The sequence below is a fragment of the Hemitrygon akajei genome, chromosome 23, assembly GCF_048418815.1.
Source record: "Hemitrygon akajei chromosome 23, sHemAka1.3, whole genome shotgun sequence".
NCBI classification, from domain to species: domain Eukaryota; kingdom Metazoa; phylum Chordata; class Chondrichthyes; order Myliobatiformes; family Dasyatidae; genus Hemitrygon; species Hemitrygon akajei.
In genome coordinates, this window is record NC_133146.1 from 43,762,352 (window position 1) to 43,787,534 (window position 25,183).

General features: G+C 41.3%; 1 protein-coding gene across 1 annotated transcript in view; it reads right to left on the bottom strand.

Annotated features, from left to right (window-relative positions):
* Positions 1–7,691: 7,691 nt before the first annotated feature.
* The window catches only part of pwwp2b (PWWP domain containing 2B), a 72,230-nt gene continuing 54,738 nt past the window's right edge, over positions 7,692–25,183 (bottom strand). Inside the window, exon 4 of the mRNA XM_073027531.1 lies at positions 7,692–12,254. The gene's annotated coding sequence lies outside the window, so the exon portion shown is untranslated. The remainder of the gene's footprint in view (positions 12,255–25,183) is intronic.

A 25,183-nucleotide genomic window follows, 5' to 3' on the forward strand; every position in this document is an offset into this window, starting at 1 on the left:
GCAACAAAGCAGCATCCATCATCAAGGACCCCCACCACTCAGGATATGCTCTCTGCTCGCTGCTGCCATCAGGAAGAAGGTACACGAGCCCCAGGACTCATAACACTAGGTTCAGGAACAGTTACTACCCCTCAACCATCAGGCTCTTGAAGCAAAGGGGATAACTTCACTCAACTTCACTTGCCCAATCATTGATAGCGTCCCACAACCAATGGGCTCACTTTCAAGAACTCTTCATCTCATGTTCTCAATATTTATTGCTTATTTATTTACTTTAATTGTTTCTTTTTTTTGCATTTGCACAGTTCATTTTCTGCACTCTAGTTAGGTGGTCCTTCATTGCTTCTGTTATAGTTATCATTCTACAGATTTGTATGCCCACAAGAAAATGAATCTCAGGGTTGTATATGATGACATGTATGTACTTTGATAATAAAATTTACTTTGTACTTCAAATTTTGAAATAAATGAATGCCTTTCAGAGTCACTGCATTCCTGATATGCCATGCTCTCAGTGGTAGACCATATGCAGTTCTGTCGTCACTTCATCTTCCTTTCCAGAAAGAAAATGTAAAGTAACAGAAAAGTTTGCAGGCCATCTGGTAACCATTTTTATATCAGAGTACAGGGTGGTTAATCCAAACAGGGAAAAAGATTTATTTTAGACTTCTCCATTTCCAGTGGAAGAGGACTTAACTGACACAATGCTCTGATTATTTGAATCCATCAAGGTTCACCAACCATACTACATTGCTGCCCCTACCAGGGACACACTGTGATTTGCTAAATTGGCGGGTTGGTGGTCAGCATAGAGTCAGATTTAGACCTTAGCCACTTTATACAAGAACAATAAAGCCACAACAACTAATTATTTCAGGCCTGCTTGCAGGAATGTTGGTGATGGTTTGGTAGAGTGGCACAGACCACAGATATTCTTGCAACCACTGAATGCAGCATTTTAATAGCCAGGACTGCAGGCCATATGCTGGGTTATTCCTCATCAGGTTGAGGACGATGGTGCCTAACAGTGACTCCTTTGCTTGTATTTTTGGAAACAGCACCTATTTCTATCTTTAATATCTCTATTTTTCCCTTTCAGGTTTCTTTTGAAGACCCTGACCTGGAGTTACATGCCGAATTTGGTTCTTTGTGGAAACAGGACTTTGCTGCACGCTTGAGTGCTCAGTGGGGGGGGGGGGGGGTTGGTGCCGTTGCTTTTTTGCCAGTGGGGGAGTGGGGTCATCGCTTTGCTGCTGCTTATGCGTGGGAGGGGAGATGCTGGGGGGGCTTTGGGTTCTAACATTTAACTGTTATTCATTCTTTGGGGCACTCCTTGTGGATTTATATTGTACACATTTCTCTGACATTAAATGTACCTTTCGATTTTCACTATTCACCTCTCACCACCTAACAACCTTGGTGCATCCCCAAATACAGTTCTGTGCAAAAGTCTTAGGCCATATGTACAGCTAGGGTGCCTAAGACTTTTGTCAATGTGGAGCAGAGAGCCAGTTCATAAATCTGGCGCAAGCAAAGGATGTTGGGAACGGTGAGGGTGGAGGACCGTGGGATGGCTGATAGGAAAGGAGCGTGAGGGCGGGGCATGGTATGGGTGCCGACACACCCAGCCCTGAGACACAAGGTAAAGTCATTTGACTCTAAACAATTGGTTTATTGATCATTACAGAATCTTTCTCTGGAGCTTCCCACTCCCTCCCCCTTTTCCCAAATATGATTCCCCTCTCCTTTTCCTCTTCCCACTCTCAGTCCACAATAGTGACCCGTATCTGAATCAGATTTATCATCACTCACCTATGCCATGAATCTTGTGTTTTATTTTGCAGCAGTACAGGGCAATACATAAATTTACTACAGTACTGTGAAAAAGTGTTAGGCTCCCTAGCTATACATAACTGCCCAAGACTTTAACACAGCACTGTATGTTAACCCTGTATGTTAAAATGGGAGCCCTGCCCCCACCTCGGATACTCAGACCACATCTCTGTTATGCTAATCCTGGCATACAGCCCACTCGTCAGATGCTCCAGACCAGTTCAGAAGCAGGTGAAAACCTGGCCAGCAGGAGCCATTTCTGCTCTTCAAGACTGCTTTGAGCACACTGACCGGCACATGTTCAGGGAGGCTGCAACCGATGGCGACTCTACCAACTTAGAGGAGTACACAGCATCAGTGACCAGCTACATCAGCAAGTGCATTGATGACGTCACTGTGTCCAAGACCATCACTACACAAGCTAACCAGAAGACATGGGTGACAGCAGAGGTGCGTGCACTGATGAGGACCCACGACTCCGCCTTCAGAGCAGGTGACAAGGCAGCCCTAACAACAGCGAGGGCTAAACTGTCCCGGGTCATCAGAGAGGCAAAGTGTGCTCACGCCCAGTGAATCCACAGCCACTTCCAGGACAGCGGTGACACGTGGCGCATGTGGAAGGGCATTCAGGACGTCACCAACTACAGGACTAAATCATCTGCCTGTGCTGGTGATGCCTCCCTCCCAAATGCGTTGAACAACTTCTACGTTCGTTTCGAGGCAGAAAATGACGTGGCGAGAAAGACCACTCCTCCTCCCAATGACCAGGGGCTGTGTCTTACTGTGGCCGATGTGAGGAAAACTCTATGCAGGGTTAACCCACAGAAGGCTGCTGGACCAGACAATATTCCTGGCAGAGTGCTCAGAGGGTGTGCAGACCAGCTGGCAGATGTTCTCACTGACGTCTTCAACATCTCCATGAGTAGCACAGTTGTCCCCGTGCTGAAGAAGTCTTCAGTGTCCTGCCTCAACGACTACCGTTCCGTTGCTCTCACATCCATCATCATGAAGTGTTTCCAGAGGCTCATCATGAGGCACATCAAGACCCTGCTACCCCCCTCACTGGAACTCCTGCAGTTCATGCATCGTCCCAATTGCTCAACAGACATCGCCATCGTCACCACCCTCCACCTGGCTCTCACCCACCTGGACAAAAAAGACACCTACGTTCAAATGCTGTTCATAGACTTCAGCTCAGCATTCAACACAATCATTCCTCAGCACTTGATTGGAAAGCTGAAACTGCTGGGCCTGAACACCTCCCTCTGCAACTGGATCCTAGACTTCCTGACTGGGAGACCTCAGTCAGTCTGGATCGGGAGCAGCATCTCCAACACCATCACACTGAGCATGGGGGCCCCCCAGGGCTGTGTGCTCCATGCACTGCTGTTCACTCTGCTGACCTACGACTGTGCAGCAATACACAGCTCAAATCACATCATCAAGTTCACCGATGACACGACCGTGGTGGGTCTCATCAGCAAGAACGATGAGTCAGCATATAGAAAGGAGGTGCAGCAGCTAACAGACTGGTGCAGAACCAACAACCTGTATCTGAATGTGAACAAAAGAGATGGTTGGTTGTTAACTTCAGGAGAACACGGAGTGACCACTCTCTGCTGAACATCAACGGCTCCTCCATTCAGATTGTTAAGAGCACCAAATTTCTTGATGTTCACCTGCCAGAAAATCTCACCTGGTCCCTCAACATCAGTTCCATAGCCAAGAAAGCCCAGCAGCGTCTCTAGTTTCTGCGAAGGGTGAGAAAAGTCCATCAACCACCCCCCATCCTCACCACATTCTATAGAGGATGTATCGAGAGCATCCTGAGCAGCTGCATCACTGCCTGGTTTGGGAATTGCACTGTCTCGGATCGCAAGACCCTGCAGCGGATAGTGAGGTCAGCTGAGAAAATCATTGGGGTCTCTCTTCCTGCCATTAAAGACATTTACACCACACGCTGCAGCCGCAGAGCTAACAGCATTGTGAAGGATCCCTTATACAAACTCTTCTCCCTCCTGCCATCTAGCAAAAGGTACTGAAGCATTCGGCTCTCACGACCAGACTGTGTAACAGTTTCTTCCCCCAAGCCATCAGATTCCTCAATACCCGAAGTCTAGACTGACGTCTACATCATTTATTATTATATTGAAATTTGTCCTCTACTGTACCTATTGTCTTGTTTATTATTAATTAATTATTGCACTGCCCTGCACTGTTTTGTTCTCTTTATGTAGTCCTGTGTAGGTCTGTAATCTCGTGTAGTTTTTGTGTTGTTTTACATAGTCTAGTGGAGCCTTGAGTTGTCTCACATAGTCTAGTGTAGTTTTGTGTTGTTTCATGTAGCACCAGGGTCCTGGAGGAACGTTGTTTCATTTTTACTGTGTACTGTACCAGCAGCTTATGGTCAAAATGACAATAAAAAGCGACTTGACTTGACTTCTCCAGTGATTAGAATATTTTTACACTTACTCTGATAGCCCTCCCTTTAATTGTCCAGATCCCTGTAAATTTTATCACCACACAATATCCATTTCTCACCTTCAAACTGCTTTCCTCTGCCCTCCGAAGCTGCCCCTGAAATTATGTGGAATTACGATAATAAACTCATTCTGGAAGATTAAGCCCCATTAAAACATTACTCTTGTGACCTTTGCTCTGGTTCTCCATCAGTTAGAATTAATTGGAATAGCATACAAAAGAAGCAATTAAAAATGTCAAGGAAAGATAGGAATATCTCCCCCTCAACAATGTAATTTAGAAAAGTTCAAGGAAAGACACCGACACTGCAGTACACGTTCCTCTGGTCATCATTGGATGATGATGGTAATGAAACTACCTTCCCACCCCACCCCCTGCAAGTTTATCATCCTGTAAAGCTGTTATGGATGTACCCCCTCATCCCCTCTGAAACAGGTCTTCAGACTGTTACTGCCACTAAATAACATCATAAAACTGATCGCACCTGGTCTGAGCCTAAAAGTATTTTTGTGTTCACACTTGGAAGTAAATCTTTTAAACATGGTGACTAGACCCACCTCTGCCATCATCTCTGGCGGCTCATGCCACTTATCCGCTACTCAACGTGTGAAGAATATATCCACCAGATTCCCTTCAGATCTTACCTTAAAGGGGAGTGGGATTGTTTTCAAGCAAAAGTTAAGTTGGATAACTCCATAATCAAGTTCGCAGACGACACCACGGTGGTTGGCCTGATCAGAGAGGATGACGGGACGGCCTACAGGGATGAGGTCCAGCACCTGGCCGCGTGGTGTGCTGACAACAACCTGGCCCTTCACTCCCAGAAGACCAAGGAGATCATTGTGGACTTCAGGTATGCTAGGAGCCACACTCACTTCCCCATCTACATCAATGGAGCTGTAGTGGCTGTAGTGGAGCGTGTATCAAGCTTCAAATTCCTTGGTGTCCACATTTCCGAGGAACTCACCTGGTCCCCGAACTCCTCCATCCTGATCAAAAAGGCGCAACAGCACCTTTATTTCCTGCGGAGCATCAGGAAATCTCACCTCTGTCCCAGGATACTGACGGACTTTTACCGCTGTACCATTGAGAGCATACTCACCAACTGCATCTCAGTGTGTTATGAGAATTATCCCGTATCGGACCGCAAAGCACTCCAGCACGTGGTGAAAACTGCCCAGTGGATTATCGGCACCTAATTGCCCACCATTGAGAACATCTACCATAAACGCTGCCTGGGCAGGGTGAAAAGCATTATCAAGGATGCATCTCACCCTAACCATAGACTTTTTACTCTCCTCCCATCCGGTAGGTGCTACAGGAGCCTCTGCTCCTGCACCAGCAGGCTCAGGAAGAGCTTCTTCCCTGAGGCTGTGACCTTGATGAACCTCACATCACAGTGCTAAGCAGTATTGCACCCATATTGTACTGTCTCAGTACTTTTATATTTGTATGCTGTAGCACTTACTTTTTATTCACAGTTATTTTCTAAATAACACTATTCTTTGCATTTCTCGTTAGATGTTAACTGCATTTCATTGGCTTTGTATCAGTACTCGGCACAATGACAATAAAGTTGAATCTAATCTAATCTAACGATGGGAGGAATGAAAGATTGGATGCAAATTGAGACACTTAAGTGGGTTCAGATGAGATGGATCCTCTTCATGGTAGGCCCGATTCAAAACAAACGGCCTGTGACATGCACAGGTGCTGGACCTGTTAAAATCAACAAACCTGGGAACATTGCTCCAGCATGTCAAGGGCTCTACTGCACATCTCTCTGCGTAGCACATCTGACAAAATAAGAAACCAAAAAGATAGACAACCAGCAATAAACAGCTGATTTCCCTTCTTGAGAAGCTTCGGAGCTTGGCTCCCCTTGGAAAATCAGAAGTAACAAACCCGGGTGTTATCCTGGATTCAGATTTGAATTTTAAAAATTCTCAATCAAGAAAGTGACCAGAGCAGCATTTCTACACTTAAGAAATATTGCAAAAGTATGTTCATTTCAGTCACATAATGATGTTGAAAATCTAATTTATGTCTTTATATCAAATAGACTAGATTGCCGCAATGCACTTTTCCTGGACTTCCAAAGCAATCGATAGACTAACTTCAACTTATTCAGAACGCCACTGTGAGACTTTTAACTAAAACCAGGATGAGGGAGCACATTATTCCCATCCTAACTACTTTTAGATTTTACAATTCTTTTAGAATTGATTTTAAAGTTCTCTTAAAGCTCCCAGTGGTCTGGGACCAGAGTACATCACAGAATCGCTTTTGATTTCTAATCCTGCTCGAGCTCTCAGGTCTTCTTCTGCTGGTCTCTTAAATGTAAACAATCTCCCTCAAAAGATAATTTGGCAGGTCAGCTTTTCTGAACCATGCTCATAAACTGTGGAACTAAAACTACAAGGGATGCATGACTCAGATGACTCTTTTAAATGCCAGTACAACACCTATCATTTAGCCTTGTTTTTAACTAACATCAATTTGCCTTTTATTTTCATGATTGCACTTTATCCCATTGTAAAACACTTTGAACAACATTTTTTGTATGGAAAGTGTTCTATAAATAAATTATTATATTATTATTATTAATAGGTTTTTCACTGAAATGGAATTGTGTAGTGCTTTGAAACACGGTGCATTGCAATCCAATTTCCAGGCAGCAATATAAATGTAAATTATTGTTGTCCTTAACACTCTTCAATTAGGTAGGCACTGTTTCTTCAATTCCTATGGCAGTCCTGAAAATGGTTTCCTTCTGTAAAGAGGAAAAGATTTGTGCTCGATGTATTCATTGCTAGCTCATTCCCATATCTATCTTTGCCTACATGAATTGGGTGTAAAAGTACTTTGTCTTAATCTGTGCAGCTAAAGGAAGTGGATACGAAGCCTTATGGCTGTTCTCCCATTGTGTTTGTCTTCATGTCAGGAAGCAGTCAGCTCTGCAAATGGACTTTCACCAAGAAAGCTATCTCTAAGTAATCACCCTAATGACCTTTAGGGTTACTGAGCAAAAACACAGATCAAATTCCCCATGACCTAGTAAATTTTGAAGTACAGTATAGACATATTGTGATTACATACACAGAGCTAATAATAATGTGCTGTAAATTGTGTTTTACATATAAATATGAACTCAGTAAAAAAAGTTAGTCTAAAATAAACTTATGAAAATTCTTCTTGCTCACTGCTTTCAACTAAACTAACGTAGACAAAGGAAGGTTGAAAAATACAGAGAAACTGAAATGACAGGAGCACTCAGATATTCAAAGGACGGGAGTGTATCAACTGTACTATCATGTTCAAGAGAGTTTAGCAAACATCTATGCAAAAAAACACATTTGCATCATTTTGTTATGCATACTTGTTTAATGAAAATGATTCATATTTTTCTCAATAGAAATCATGCACTTAAACATCCAAAGAGCAAATATCTGTACTATTTCAAGTAAAATAATACAACAGGTAATTGGCATTACAGTCAGCAAATTTTTGATATGTAAACATTGATGCAATTACATAGTAAAACTTCAATCAAAATCTATACAAAAAAACATATACTGCAGGTATATTTTGCATGTGCTACTTTGCTATAAAAATATCATCGTTAAAGGTTAATAAATAATGAACAGTTTAGAATGCTCTTAAACCTACCTTTCACTTCTGTTGTAAAATTATGACCTTAGCAGTAAATGAAAATTCGGTAAATTTGTAATAGCTGCTGCTCCCCACATACAATTTGCACTGAACACCAATGCAGAGCATTTATCAAGTTCAAGTTCAGTTTATTGTCATTCAGCCGTACACATGTATAGAAAACATTCCTCCAGACCAAGGTGCACAACACAGTATATGTACAGTAACTCACACACATAACACATAAAGTAACATTACCACAAATAAATTAACAAATAATAAGGTGCATCTACATACAAGTTAAAAAGTAAACAGTATAACGCTTCTGGCACTTCAAACGTGATGAGCCCTGGGTGGTGGCAGAGAGTTCAGTAGTCTTGCAGTTTGGGGGAAGAAGCTGTTTCTTACCTTAATAGTTCTTGTCCAAAGAGATTGTTGGACAAATGGGGGGGATCACTGATAATGCTAAGCACTCTGTGTACGCAGCGCTCCTGATAAACATCTCTAATGAGTGGAAGATAATGCTGATCTTCTCAGCAGTCCTTTGTAGGGATTTGCATTTAGATGCCTTGCAATTTCCATACCAGTGATGTAGCTGGTCAGGACACTCTTGATGGTGCTGCTGTAAAAAACTGGTTAAAATGGGCTGGGTAGGAGTAGTGGAGCCTTACTTATCTCAATCTCCTCAGGAAGTGGAGATGCTGTGCTTTCTTGACCAAAGAGGGTGATGAGGGACCAAATGAGATCATTCATTATTTGCACTTCCAGCAACTTGGTGCTCCTAACGCTCTCCATGGAGGAGCTGTGCACGTGCAGTGAGGAATGGTCAGCCTGCACCTTCCTAAAGTCCACAGTTATCTCTTTGGTCTTGTCTACATTGAGACTCAAGTTGATGTGCATGCACCAATCTACCAGCTACTCTACCTCCTCTCTGTGTGCCATCTCGTCGTTATTGTTGATGAAGGCACCCACCATTGTGTCATCAGCAAACTTGATGCCTCGCAAGGCAGTCATATGTCAGCAGTGGGCCGAACATGCAGCCCTGGAGAGCGCCAGCGCTCGGTGTGATAAAGCTAGAGATGATTCACCTAGATGGACTGACTGTGTGTGGCCTTTCTGTCGAGAAGTCCAGGATCCAGTTACAAAGAGAAGTGTTGAAACCCAATGAAGACAGTTTACCCACCAGCTTCTGAGCAGTGATTGTATTATACGCCGAGCAGAAGTCAATAAACAGCATTATGGCATATGAGGCACCATGTTCCAGGAGGGACAGGACAGGGTGGACTGCAGAGTCTATGGCATCCCCTGTGGACTGATTTCAGCAATAAGCAAACTGAAAACAGTCCAATGTAGCAGGAAGTTGGGATTTAATGTGATCCATAACTAGCTGCTCAAAGCACTTCATTAATGCTGAGGTCAGTACCACTGGACGGTAGTGATTGAGGTAGGAGACTGTTGGCCTCTTGGACACCAGGATGATTGTGGCCACCTTAAAGCCTGATGGGACAGTGGTCTGTTAAAAAGGGATGTTGAAGATGTCTGTTAGATCTTCAGTTAACTGGGCTGCATCGTTCATCAGCACCTGACCGGGTATGTCATTAGGCCCCGCAGTGTTACGTGGGTTGACCATGGCTAGGGGCTTTAGCTATGGCACAACAAAATGCCTGCTCCTCAGGGGGAAAAGGGAGCCTTCCTCGCTGGCACATCGTTCCGTGCATCAAACTAAGTGTAAAAGACATTCAGCCTATCAGTAAGAATATTTAATATATTAAATAAGATAAAGGATGATTGCTACCTTTCAGAATGAGATTACTTTGTTCTATCGTGAATATGTTACTTCAAAAACTGGTTATCTGATTGTCACTTACTTTATAATAAACCATTTCATTCACTATAATCTTCACCCACCTATCATCAGAATCTAATGCTCCACTGATCAATAGTCCTATTGAGTTTGTCCTAAGTACCATTTGCTCAGTATATATAGGTTGTATAAACCATTGAAATTTCACCAAGACTCATTGTCATGCCTCCTCATCACAATTATGGTTTCATTGCAATAAAACCTTGGAAATTTCTTCTTTAATAAATTATTTTTTTTTAGCATAATCTTTGCTAGTCCTGCTGAAGTGTGCAAAATTGTTAGAGGGGGCAACATGGTAAACATGGGAGGAAGGTTTTCTCTGGCCGAGGGATCTAGAAATAAGGGTCATTAACTCAGCATAAGGGGAAGACATTTGCAACTGAAATGAGGAGAAATTCCTTTGCCCAGAGGGTTGTGGATCACTGGATTTCTCAGTCACTGACCGCATTTGAAACTGAGATTGATAAATTGTTTAGTATTTGGGGAAACAAAGGACATGAGAACAGAGCAAGAGCATGATGTTGAGCTAGAATATCTGGCATGATTTCATTGAATGGCAAAGCAGGCTTGAGAGACCCAACGGCCTAATCCTGCTCCAGTTTTATTTTTAATGTCCTCATGGATCCAAGTTAACACATCTGTTCGCCAGCCTCACCACAAAAAGAATATCTGGTTCTTACTACATCATTCACAGCAAGAACTTACTGTGTGTGAACTGGCTCTAATGCTACATTTTGAGAATTCTCCATTGTCTGTAAAGCCCTTCAGCATGTCATGAGTTCATGGAGGGAAGTATAGAAATGTTTGCCCTCTACTAGTTTTCCTTCTTTTGCTTGAGGTGAATGACTACTGTTGCCGGGGCTCCTCTGTAGAAGACCAAGGAGCACAATGATGAATTCCAGATGTGCATCAGGCAAAAGAATCCCACAACAACTGGTGAAATGCATTCTCCACTATTTGCTAAACCCTCTGGAATTTGATCAAGCTCATCGCACAATAGTTAGCACAGCACAGGTACAATATTTTGATGTTGGTTCACCCCAACACTGTTGGTCTTTAACACATTATTCTCTACTGAATTGTTTAACGTTCTTGTACATCTCAGCTTACATCAGAGCAGTTTGAACAACAACTCTTCACGGGATATAACATTACACAATGCAACAAACCTACTCCAACTACTTGAGGATGTTGCTACGGAGGGAGTATTGCACAGATGGGCAACAGGACATGAGTACGCTCCTGGACGGACTGGTGCAGACGGATGCTCTCAGGAGGCATGTACCTTGTGCACAGGGGCCGCAGAGATTTTTCAGCAGGCAGCTGTCAGGGATCTCTGTAAGAATATGAGTGCAGTCTTTGATTGAGGAACTTTCATCAGAAAGGCCATGAGTACTGGATTCAAAAACAATTACATCCCCACGGCATGAGGCTGATCAACATCTCCACCCATTAACCCACCTCCCCCCACCACTGATCCATATCAGCCACTCCTCTCCACAGCACCCTTCATTCCCCCACACACTGCCTCTTTACTTGTGCACTGTGTTTTATAGGGTTGCTGCTATATTTATATTTATTGCGTTTTTATGCTCATTGTGTTTTTATTATGCTGCATTGGATTTGGACTAACAACCATTTTGTTCTCATACTCGTGCATTGAAGAATGACAATAAGCAATATTGAATCTTTATGGAATGTCTGGGTCTGCTCTCCCTGCTTCTAAGCAAAACATAGATAAAGATGTCTCTTGAGCTTGAAGTTTAACTGCCCTCCGTACTGCAACACAGAGCAGCAAAATGTAGGATAGTGCCAAGATCAGCAGCGGTTGGCTGGAGTGATTTTTGGCTGAGGAAGCAGAGACTAAGTATGACCTCGACCTCTGATGGAAAAACATCGCAAGCATGTAATTTGCATTTAAGATCTAAGGTGGTCAGAGATTTCAGTGATGCCAGGCAATACATACTTTAGTCTTAGCACTTTATATTGTTGCAGGGCAACAGGATTAGTAAAGCTTGGTCACTCTGTGAGTATATTATTATCATACAAATGATAAAACTGCTGTACTGCACTGGTATTGACAACATACTGGATAACATGGCAAGGGAGAAAATAAATCTTGCCAAATGTACCAGGAAAGGCATTTCCCAACAGGCTCTAAGGCACTGAGAAATGTGCCCAACATTCCTTACTCCATGTTAACTTGAACATTATCAGCTCAGTGGAACTGTTCGAACAGTTTTCTCTGGTTTCTATCCAGAGATCTCTGTCTCGGCAGCAGAACCAGGACCTCTTCACTCAGTCAGCCCTCCACTGCTGTGTCTCAGTGCTGATTGTTGTTGATCTCAGTGTTGATTCCCGGAAAAGTCTGAGCAAGAGATATTGCATCTACAGGTATTGTCAGCATCCAGGCAAGCAAAATGATCTAAAATAAAAAAGTGGACAAATGTAAAGAGTCAGCATAGAATGGGAAGGATAATCTGCAGTAGAGAATGTCAATGCAATGCATCAGAAGGCTGTCATCCCATGCAGGAGATGTTTAGAACAAAACACATTCACCCAGTGCCATTATTTTCCAATGTATAAATTACCAGGTATAGCAAGATCTCCTAATTATAACTTCGTGGATCATTTATTCAAAATAATGCACAAGTCCCTGCTATAATTTCATCCAAGGAGATCTCTCTTTTAAGGTCTTCCAAAGTTGTGATGATCATAAAGTGTTTGTTTTAACTTTATATGATGTGGTGAACACAGCTGCTGAAGTCCGGAAATGAGAAATGTTTTCTTTCCCAACCATTGTACATTCAGTGCCTTATTGAGGGTGACTGTGGTTTTACATACTGTATCCTCAGCAAGCAACATACTTTCTTTTTCGTAGCAAGGAAGTGGAGAATTTCAAATCTGCTTTAACTTTTATCTGAAGCTCCAGCTGTTCTGCAACTTTCCTATCGCCACCACATTCAGTAACAGAATAAAATCAAATTTATGGCTAACGAGACTGCATTCAGCCAACATTTCCACATATGCTCACTCATTGAAAAAGTACTTGGCAGCTGTTGAAGTACTATTTACATGTGAAACTTTCAGAACTGTGACTCGTTTGTAGTGCTCAAGAAGGCTTTGCTCTTCTCAAAAATGAGAGAGCGAAGGCACGAGTGTATAGTTAGCACATTCTAATCTCTCAAAATCTTTTGCTGCTTCGTTATGCGATGTAGTGCGACTGAAGTTGTACTGGTTCTTCTTTAAATCTGCCCTGCACTGCTACAAAATATGCAACCAGATTATTGATTCATACTTGCATAAAAGACAAGAAAAAAATTAAGCATACAGATATGCTGACACGATATTTAACCTAAACATTTGCTCAGCCAACGGATTTAAAAGTAACTTGGTCATGACATTATACATTTAAAATAAATACTGAAACCCTTCTGGAAAGGAAAATGTATTTTTAAAAGATCTAAAATCCTCCAAATTTGAATTTATCTTTCATGAATTTTACGTGAACACAATGATGGGGGAAAGACTTCAATAATGGTGGAGGAAATTGCTTGCATTTTCTTCTTGCCTGTCAGTCACAATACTGTAATTGCACAGCAACATTTGAAACTGAATTAATGAGATTCCTAATACAATAAAATGTCAGGATACATTTTCCATGAACAATTCTGTAAATACAATACAGTGAAAACCTTTTGCCTTCTCACTAGCACTCCAAATGAAGGCAAAATGGACTTGTAGTGGTCATGCAGGTTGCTTATGAACTCCTGCAGTGATCCATTAACAAGCAGGGAAGCTGTCTCCAGCTGGCAGATGAGATCTTATGCAAAAGAATAACTCCAGCTGTGGTTTAGGAAGACTTAATTTTCCTAGTAGCAATGCCTTATTTGGATGGCAGAGTGGGGGAACGACAGCACTGACAAAAATGTTTAGACAGATTCTATTGAGCTTTGTTTTTTTTGTCTGAAGCTGCCCAATCAGAGCCTGACAAGACTCAAGTACATGTGCTGGGTTCAGATCGCGTCAGATATGGAAAAGAAATGAAGTCCTCATGTTCAGGCCAGCATTGAGATTTATTATGGATGGGTTGGGTTGTGATTTATAGCAGTTCCCTGATAAGTTGTGGCCTGCAACTAGTGGACATCTAGACGGGCTACAGTGATGCCTGACATTGTGAACTTCAGCTCTGAATGCTGTTTGCAGAATTTGTTTCTCTCTCTCTCTCTCTCTCTCTCTCTCTCTCTCTCTCTCTTTCTCTCTCTGTGCACTGGGTGTTTGACAGTCTTCCTTTGCTTTTAATGTTTTGTGGCAGCCTGTGAGGAGACTATTCTCAAGGTTGTATAATTTTCATAATAAAGTGTACTTTGAACTTTGAAAGACAATACCACCAGAAGTTGATTAACATTACATGCATTTCCCTTATCACTGGTTTATTGATGGAGTTATAAGTATGTTAATTGACAAACAGCAATGTTTTCCAAATGTGAAAAGCTGTAAATGTACTCCATCGAACTCATCATATCCATTGTCTCCAACTCTAGCTTCTCCTCCGCACAGTCTGAAAGACAATTGGCTGCAGAACTCATTAGCCCTTACAGCCTCATACAAAGTACAAGATACCCAAAATTAGTGTGTATCTAACTCAAGATCACTCTAATCACCCAAGAGTGAGAAAGTAATGATATGTCTAATCAGAAAGTACATTTATATTGCGGTCAAGTGTGAGCCTTATTTTCTCAGAAAAAATTATTGTTGATGACTATAAACTTCCACTTTTATTTCTCCATCTTTTTCATTCCTCTCTTGCTTCCACCATCACTTCCCTCACGTTATTTCATTTACTATACATGATTTAAGTATTCTCATTTCTACTTCCTAATTCAGATTTTGTTCCCTTAATGATGAAAGATTGAAATGCACTGGCTGGACTTACTTGTCTCATCGTTATACACTTGTTACTTGATTATATGGGTGCCATGCTAAAAAATAAATCTGGTATCTATAAAATAGCCCTAATGGTTCAGAGAACTCCAAAGTAGCTTTCTGGTGAAGAATGGCAGGAAGACTATAAGACAATGGAGCAGATTGAGACTATTCTGCCAATTGATCATGGCCAACTTATTTTCCCTCTTACCCTGTTCTCCTGCTTTCTCCCTGCATCCTTTGACATCCTTACTAATCAAGAATTTATCAACCTTCATTTTTAATAGACCCAATGAATTGGCTTCCACAGCTGTTTGTGGCAATGAATTTCACACCCCTCTGACACTGAGTGCAGAATCCAGCCAGCAACACCACCACAGATAGAAATGTCATTAAGTATTTACACTATTGAAAGTGACTCCAGTATACATTTTTCATGCATCGTTATTGGTAGATATTGTCTTCATTTCAGAAATTATGTTCATGAAAAGCCAAACTTAAAATGATCAAATGGCCAGGTTAGTGAACATTAATTGAAGTAACCACAATTACTAACTTACTACTTGGTAGTGACTTCGAAATTGACAGCAATAACCAACAACATATACAGCTGACGAACTAGGTGCAAAAATTAAAATAACCTAATTTCATCATTTTACAAAAATATCTTTATCACGTGTGATTTGAGATACTTGGCGTAAAGTAATGAGATCAGTTTGTGCAGACGAACTTAAAGCTGTTAAAACAATGAGTCAGGCATAACTTTTAGCCATAATTACATGGTCAAAAATTGGAAATATTTTTTAAATGAACAGCTTTTGAAAGCTGCACTTACAGGCAACTTTCAAACAGCATGCATTCCAAGGTGAAGAAATACAAATATCCAATCAAATATACATTTTAAATAAGCACTCCACACAGAAGTTTGACAAGTGTTGTCATAATTTCAACTGCAGCTCAGTTGATTACTCACTCATTGCCGTCATAAAAAGGTGTTTTTTTTTTGTAAATTTCAGACTTAAGGATTTAGCCTGCGAATGTAGTCAGACTGTTTAGGGTAATACAGGAGTTCTAGAATTACTGTCCCCTCCTCTCCTTAAGTGGATAGGATAGGTTCCATGGGTTACTTAAAAAAAAACAACACACACAGATCACCTTTGGTATTTTAGCCAATACTGATCCCTCAATAAGCCTCACTCATTTAGTTAGCTGGTTTTCATCATGTTGTTAATGAGTACGTGCAGTGGACAAACTAATTGCCATGCTTCCTACGTTAAGATCTGTTTACCATCAGAACAGTTGCTGGAAGATACTTCTATGATAGTGAGGTTCTTTGTGCCATCAGTATACTGCCAACATTAATTGACTATTCCTGTCGTTACACTATGCCAAGGTCGGAAAATAGTGGTAAATTGGAACAGATATGAACTTAATTTACAGAGGAAGCACAAATTCTTACATTGAGTAACCTGGAGGCCAGGGGACTGAATTGCTATGTTCCGTAATTTTGAAAGCATTTACTTTGCAAGTTTGTTTACCCATTTATGGTCAAGGCTGCTTTGTTACCAAGGAGACAGTCTGCACTGTTTCTGTTAGTGCAGTCAATATTTATGAGAAATGTGATTAAAGACATTAAAAATCGATGAAAGTGTAACAGATTGGCAATCTCAAAGGTGTCGTTAGACAAGTACGTTTAAGAACAAAGTTTTAGACCTTGCTTTTGCAGTTTATTGTAAAATGTGTACTATGATTTTTAATCTTAATATAAAATGATAATTTGTTTGAGAGATAGAGCACAACAGCTTGAAAATTACAAATGCTGTTAGATACGGTTGCATACTTAATAGATTAACTAATTCTGTAGGCTATTTTGAACAAAGGAATTAACCCATTTATTTATAGGTACAGTAAGTATGTTGTTAAAATTAAGGACACACGAATGTCATATTCAAATATTGCACATTGATCCAGCAACAATAGTGTCCAGCTTCAAATGTCTGAAATGCCAAATGGGTCAAGTAATTTTAATACAGGAGCTTTAAAAAAGTGTGGACACTTTGCTAGAAAATAGTGGATTCTCCCCCCCCCCCATGCTTTTGATTTACCTTACTCTGCCTGAAACTCTTGAATTAAAATAAGTCAATAATAATTATAATAAGTTACTATTTTTAAAAAGTTATTTAAATATTTTAAGTAAAATTATTTTTGTTTTGAATGCCAATACCAGAAATTTAAAAAGTACAGAGCATTAACATTTTCTATGCTTTTATTTTATTTGTCTCGAGCAGGGTGAAAACTGCATTTTGTGCCACTTATGAATTTGAATAAAATTGTGCGTATGCTTCTAGTCTAGGTTGCTAAAAGGCTCACATAACTCTACACACTACATTTTTGCTTTATGTAGTATAAAATAGCTCAGGACTGTGTTTCACATATTAGCTCTCCAGACCACAATAGCTTTAAAAGAAATCATTTTGCTTTCATCTCCACTTTTCGAATTTAGTGGATACTGCACTGAAAGCCCACAAAATCAATTTTTTTTCAAAAACTAAATATGTATATATAACTTAAAGCTGTTCACCCTCTCGGCCCCAGATCCATTGATGTCAATACGGGATAGCCTGTCTCCATTGCCTTATTATTATTTGGCCAATCAGTGTAATGTCGTCAGCAAATTTAATTAGCAGATTGCAGCTGTGGGTGGCAACAGTCATGGGTATACAGAGAGTAAAGGAGGGGGCTTAGTACACAGCCCTGAGGGGCACCCATGTTGAGGGTCAGAGGGGCAGAGGTGAGGGAGCCCACTCTTACCACCCGCCGGCAATCTGTCAGTAAGTTCAGGATCCAGCTACACAAGGCAGGGTGAAGGCAGAGGTCTCTGAGCTTCTTGTCGAGCCTGGAGGGAATTATGGTGTTGAATGCTGAACTGTTGTCCAAGAACAGCATTCTCACATAAGCATCCTTCTTCTCCAGATGTGTAAGGATGGTGTGTAGAGCAATGGCTATTGCGTCATCTGTCGATCGGTTGTGTCGGTAGGTGAACTGTAGAGGGTCCAGTGTGGGCGGTAGCAAGCTGCAGATGTATTCCTTGACTGACCTCTCAAAGCATTTGCTTGTTACTGAGGTGAGTGCAACAGGATGCTAGGTGTTCAGACATGTTACCTCAGTCTTTTTAGGTGGATGTTTTGAAGCAGGAGGGCACTCTACATTTGGAGAGGGAGAGATTAAAAATGTCTGTAAACACACCCGCCAGTTGTGTCGCACACATCCTGAGTACTCGCCCTGGGACACCGTCCGATCCCGCAGCCTTGCGACTGTCCACTCATTGGAAACACCTGCACACTTCGAACTCAGAGATTACCAAGCTGCCGGTCGCTTCGGCAGCTCTCCTCAGGGGCTCAGTGCTGGCGGCATCAAATCAAGCGTAAAAAAAGATTTAGCTCATCTGGCAGAAAGGCAGCGATCGTTCCTCCCCCAGTTTAAGTGTAATTACGAAGAAAGCACAGCAGCACCTCTACTCCCTTAGGAGTTTGCAAAGATTCCGCATGACATCTAACGCTTCAATAGATGTGTAGTGGAGAGTATATTGATTGGCTACATCACAGCCTGGAATGGAAACATCAATGCCCTTGAACAGATATGACCCAGTCTATAATAGGTAAAGCCCTGCCCACCACTGAGCACTTCTACATAAAACGTTGTCACAGGAAAGCAACTGGTTGAATTAACAAATTGGTACAGTCTTCCATTGATTTTATTAGGGTTATTATTCTATTATATTATAGACTTATTGAGAATGCCTGTAAGAAAATGAATCTCAGGGGTGTATATGGTGACAATTGTTTGTGTGTTACTAGTTTAGGCAGAATGCGCCTGTCTATTATTGTGATTTAGATGAAGATCAGACCACATTTTACGAGCAAATAATGCAAAAAACCAGGTAAATGCAAAGGATTCACAAACTTTATCTTGCAAGTGTATGTACTTTGATAACAAATTTACTTTGCACTTGCATTCCCCGATCTGAAAGGCTGTTTTTGCAGGCCCTTAAACAGTGGCAGAACTTCAGAAGACCCAGCTGTGGAACTGCCTGGAACCGTTCAGCCAACAAGAAAAGCCTTTATCATTTATCAAAGCCATCAAAGATTAAAGGTCTTTGAATGTCTCTAATATGCAGTAGCTTTTAATCACTATTACAAATAAACTATTTTGAAAAATGAATCAAAACAAATAATTTAGAACACAGAAACTCCAGAGCTCTACAATCTTCAAAGAAATGCATAGGTTTAAGGATCATGCAGCAGGTCTAACCTAGTGTGGCTTGATAGAGCAAAGTCCCCTGTGTAAATGCTGGGGAATCTCAGCAAGTTTCCATCCCAAAACTTACAAGTAATGCTCCAAGAAATACCAGCAACTCCACAGGGGACTACTGTCACAATCCAATGAAACTCAAATTAGCACACCTACTATTCTACCATTAGGTTTGGGGAGAACAAACCTGGAGACAACAGTGGAATATAGAATCAATATCTTAAAATGCTAATAATTAGAAATTCTTTAGTGTAAAATCTTGCATTGAAATGGTGTTCACACGAAACCCTGCAGTCTGATTTAAAGCTTTGGAAGAGCAATATTTTCCAGACTCACAATGTGCCATGTGCCCTCTGTATATAACATGCACAATAGGCTCAAGGTTGTAAACGATGCACAAACTTTGCTGAATCATGACCAGGGAACAGCTGCTTGAACTAATAAGACTGGTCTGTGCCCATCTGTCCTGGCGTGGCAGATGGTAATGGAGATGAACCAGCAATTAAAGTCATTGGAGGTGGGGGAAGACCCAGATGTTTAGGGTCCCTTGGCAATAAAGAATTCAGAGGCTTACCTAACAGCTGGATGACCTTTGACCATCTGGGAGGAAACACATAACCAATTCCACCCAGCTAGGAAAGGACACTTTAACAAGTACCAGGAAGCATTTATTCTTTAGTTAGGGCCTGCTCTTATAGTCAATCCATGTATTATTCATGCACCTGTGTCACAATTTTGCTAAGGTGACATTAATCATACGTTGTACATTAACTGACATTATGGCTTTGTGCCCAGAGATCTTTATTGCTCGTCCTTCCTGAATTTATTCACATACTTATCTTACATGCAAAAACAACTGATCGTATCTGAATGGGAAGAATATAACTTGATGAACGTTTGACAGTAGCTCAGATCAATTACTAAAAGCCTGGGGCATACACAAATTATACTGAGAAATATTAAGTGGATTTTACTTAAGGTTAGAAAAGAAAATGTTTCTGAAAATTTTCAGAGATCTGTTAAAAAGATGTTCTGATTGCTGTTGCAAATGAAACATTTATTAACTATTTGTAGTGACACAGAATCTCTTCTTTAAAGCTCATCAAATATTACCATGTCAACTCAGAAATATTTAATGTTTAATCTGGGCCACCCAGAGCAATACAGCTTTTGCAATTCACGGAACCACATCAAGGGTAATTATAAATTATATTTGCCAGATAAACCATCTGTGGTCTCCTGCACTGTTTCAATGAGGAACATGAGGAAAAACACCCACCTTCTCTACAGACAACCAGATGCAATATCAAATGCTTTGTGTCTGTACCAGAATTGGCCACTTCTACCAATTATCCATCTACAATTTTAGCAGGTTTTTAAAAAAAGTAAGAGAGAAGTACAACACAGAAACAGGCCCTTTGGCACCATCTAGTCCATGCCCAAACTATTTAAACTGCCTGCTCCCATTGGCCTGTACCAGTACGGTAGCTCTCTATTTCCCTACTATCCATGTACCTATTCAAATTTCCCCTAAATATTAAAATTGAGCATGTGCTGGCAGCTCATTCCACACTCTCATGACCTTCTGAGTAAAAAAGTTCCCCTCAAACTTTTCACCATTAACCCATGACCTCTGGTTATAGTCCCAGGAACCTCAGTGGAAAAAGCCTGCTTGTATTTACCCTATCTATACCCCTCAATTTTGTATACCTCTATTTCCTCTCTATAAGTGCAGCCTAACCTGGTGGGTACATTTCACAGCCCTGCTAATAGCCACACATAATGTACAGAAAAAAAAAAGAAACATTATCACCCTCTAACTGCACGCTAGCCCACGTGACCTGATCTCACGCTATCACTTTCATTTCATCACTTCTTCCTTTTCATTTTACCTAGTCCCCACACTAGGCTGTAACACAACCCAAGTACAAGATCGCAAGGGATGACAGAGGATCGTACACTTAGCCAGCTTCAGCACGGGCATCATTGAGAACATCTTTAAGAGACAGTGCCTCAGAAAAGTAGCATCCATCACTGAGGACCCTCATCGTCTGGGACATGCCTTCTTGTTACTGGGAGGAGCCTGAAGATCCACATTCTGATTGAGAAACAGCTTCCTCCCCTCCGCTGTGAGATTAGTCAATGGTGAATGAAGCCAGGAACACTACCTCATTAGCTATTTTGTACTTTATATTAATTTTATGTCTTTGCACTGTATTGCTGCCCCATAACAACACATTTCACGTCTACAGATTTGCCTTTAAGGAAATTATGCTGAGTTTGACCTACCTTATATTATGTCAGAAACCTCATCCTTATAATAATAGCCTGTTAACATCTTGCCAACCACTTAAGTAAGGCTATCTGGCCTGATTAATTTCCTAATTTTTGCTTCCCTCTCTTCTTACAGAATGTAGTGAGATTTGCAATTTTCCAGTCCTCTGGAACCACTCCAGAATCTAGTGATTCTTGAAGATTATTACTAGTGCCTTCACAATCTCTTCACAGTTACCTCTTTCACAGAACCCTGGGATTTTGGTCCAATCTGACATTTACCGTCAGATCTTTGAACCTCCCAAGCACCTTCTTCTTAGCAATGGCAACTGTACTCATTTCTGCCCCCTGACAATCTCACATTTCTGGCATGTTGCTGGTGCCTTCGACAATGAACACTGATGGAAAAAGTAACACCATTACTATCTCTCTAGTGTCTTTTCCCAGCGATCTGGTGTCCATTCTTGCCCCTTTTACTCTTTACATATCTGAAAAAAAACTTTTGGTATCCTCGTATCATTGGCTAGCTTACTTTCATTGTTCAACTTTTCTCTCCTTACTGCTGTGTTAGTTGCCTTCTATTAGATTATAAAAACTTTCCAATCCTCCAGCTTCCCACTAATTTTTGGTATATTATATATCCTCTCTTTTGCTTTTATGCTGCCTTTGACTTATCTGCAGCCAAAATTGTCTCATCCCCCCCCCCCTGCGAATGCTTCTACTTCGCAATGAATTGATCCTGCATCTTCCATTACTCAGACACTCCAGCATTACCACTCTAACGTCATTCCTGCTAGTGACTCCTTCAAATCAAAATTGGCCAGCTCCTCTCTTATGACTCAACTGTAATACCGATACATTCGATTTTAACTTCTCCCTCTAAAAATGCAGGGCGAATTCTATCAAATAATGATCACCACATCGCAGGGTTCCTTAACCTTAAGCTTCCTACTTTTTAAAATTTATATTATATGCACACTGATTGGCTACTTAATCAGGTTTATCTGCTGGTTAACGCTACTCTCTAGTCAGACAATCATGTGGCAGCAATTCAATGCATAAAAGCATGCAGACATTGCCAAGAGATTCAGACCAAATATCAGAATGAGGAAGAACTGTGATCTGAGTGACTGACTGTGGAATGAATGTTGGTGCCAGATGGGGTGGTTGAGTATCTCAGAAACTGTTTTCTTCCTGTGATTTTCACCAACAGTAATCTCAAGTTTAGAAAGAATGGTGCAAAAATCTTAAAAGCATCAAGTGTGTAGCAGTTCTGTGGGCAAAAGCACTTTGTTTTTGTTTAAGGAAAGAGGTCAGGAGAATATGTAGATTAGTTCAAGCTGCCAGGAAAGTGAGAGTAACTAAAATAACCATATGTTACAACAGAGGTGTGCTAAAGAGCATCTCTGAACACTCATGTCAAACCTTGAAGGGGCTGGACGACAGCAGCAGAAGACCAGGCCAGGTTCCTCTGCTGTACCTAATGATATATTCAGAGGCTACGAACAAAAATTTACATATCAGTTAATGACCTACATGACAGATTTGATGGTGCTGTGACCAACCTTGTGGATGATATGAAGATAGGTGGAGGGTCAGCTAACATTGAGGAAGCACGAAGAGTGCAGTGTGACTTGGACAGATGAGGACTGTGCAAAAAACAGGCACATGGAATACAACATAGGGAAGTGTAGTCATGCACTTTGATAGAAGGAATGAAGGCACAGACAATTTTCTAAACTGGAATCAGAATCAGATTTATTATCACCAGCATGTGATGTGAAATTTGTTAACTTAGCACCAGCAGTTCAATGCAATACATAATACAGAAGAAAAAACAATAATAAATAGATAAGTAAATCAATTATAGTACACATATATATAGATCAAAAATAGTGCAAAAAACAGAAATAATATTAAAAAAGTGAGGTGGTGTCCAGGATTCAATGTCCATTTAGGAATTGGATGGTAGAGGGGTGTTCCTGAATCGCTGAGTGTGTCCCTTCAGGCTTCTGTACCTCCCACCTGATGGTAACAGTGAGAAAAGGGCATGCCCTGGGAGCTGGAGGTCCTTAATAATGGAAGCTAGCTTTCTGAGACACTGCTCCTTGAAGCTGTCCTGGGTACTTCGCAGGCTAGTACCCAAGATGGAGCTGACTAGATTTACAACCCTCTGCAGCTTCTTTTGGTCCTGTAGAATAGAAGCCCACCTTCCCCCCCCCCCCCCCCCCACACTAGACAGTGATGCAGCCTGTCAGAATGCTCTCCACGGTACACCTATAGAAGTTTTTGAGTGCATTTGTTGACATGCCAAATCTCTTCAAACTCCTAATGAATTATAGCCGCTATCTTGCCTTCTTTATGACTGCATTGATATTTTGGGACCAGGTTAGATCCTCAGTCATCTTGACACCTAGGAACTTGAAGCTGCTCACTCTCTCCACTTCTGATCCCTCTATGAGGATTGGTACGTGTTCCTTCGTCTTACCCTTCCTGAAGTCCACAATCTGCACTTTAGTCTTACTGACGTTGTGCCAGGTTGTTGATGCGGCACCACTCCACTAGTTGGCATATCTCGCTCCTGTACACACTCTCGTCACTACCTGACATTCTACCAACAATGGTTGTATCGTCAGCAAATTTATAGATGGTATTTGAGCTGTGCCTAGCCACACAATCAGAGAGTAGAGCAGTGGGCTAAGCACACACTTGAGGTGCACCAGTGGTGTTCATCAGTGAGGAGGAGATGTTATCACCAACCCGCACAGATTGTGGTCTTCCGGTTAGGAAGTCGAGGATCCATTTGCAGAGGGAGCAAATTCTGAAATCGGAAGTGCAAAGGAACTTAGGAAACCTAGTGCAGGAGACTTTAAATTTAACTTGCAGGTTGAGCCAATAATAAGGAAGGCAAATGAATGTTAGCATTTATTTCAAGAGGGCTAGAATATAAAAGCAAGGAGGCTTTATGAGGCATCAGTCAGACCACATATGGAGTATCCTGAGGAGTTTTGGGTCCCATATACAAGAAGGGGGATGTGCTGGCATTAGAGATAATCCTGTGAATGAAAGGGTTAACTTATGCAGAGCATTTGATAGCTCTGGGCCTGTAGTCATTGGAGTTTAGAAGAATGATGGGAGAAATCTCATTGAAACCTGCCAAATATTGAAAGGCCAAATAAAGTGGTCATGCAAAGGATGTTTCCAATGGTGGAGGATTCTAGAACCAGAGCACAGCCTCAAAATACAATAAACTCACTCTAGAACAGAGATGAGGAGTAATTTCTTTAACCAGAGGGTGGTGAATCTGTGGAATTTATTGTCACAAACGACTGTGAAGGCAAAAACCATTGGGTATATTCAAAGTGGAGGTTGATAGATACCTCATTAGTAAGGATGTCAAAGGTTATGGAGAGAAGCCATGAGAAAGAGGTTGAGAGGGCAAGTAAATCAGCCATTCAAATAGCAGCGCAGATTCAATGTTCCAAAGTTACTCCTGTCATGGTTATTTAAGACAAGTGACAATAAATGTGATTCTGATTCTGTAAACTACCTTCTCCGCAATTCAAAATTCTTTTTTAAAATCTCTTTTCCATTCTGACATAGGGCTTCAGGCCGAAAACAGTAACTGGAGAAACAAGAGAGTTGGAACCTGAAGCAGCAGTCTTCTGGAGGCATTCAGTGGGTCAAGCGGCATCAGTGGGGAGGTGTGAGGTTTGCGTTAAAACACTGCTTTGGGGCTGAAGCTAGGTTTTGACTCAAAACGTCAACAATTCCTTCCTCCCCGCAGTTGATGCTCAACCTGCTCCGTTCCTCCAGCAGGCTGAAACAATAGCCATTTCTTTC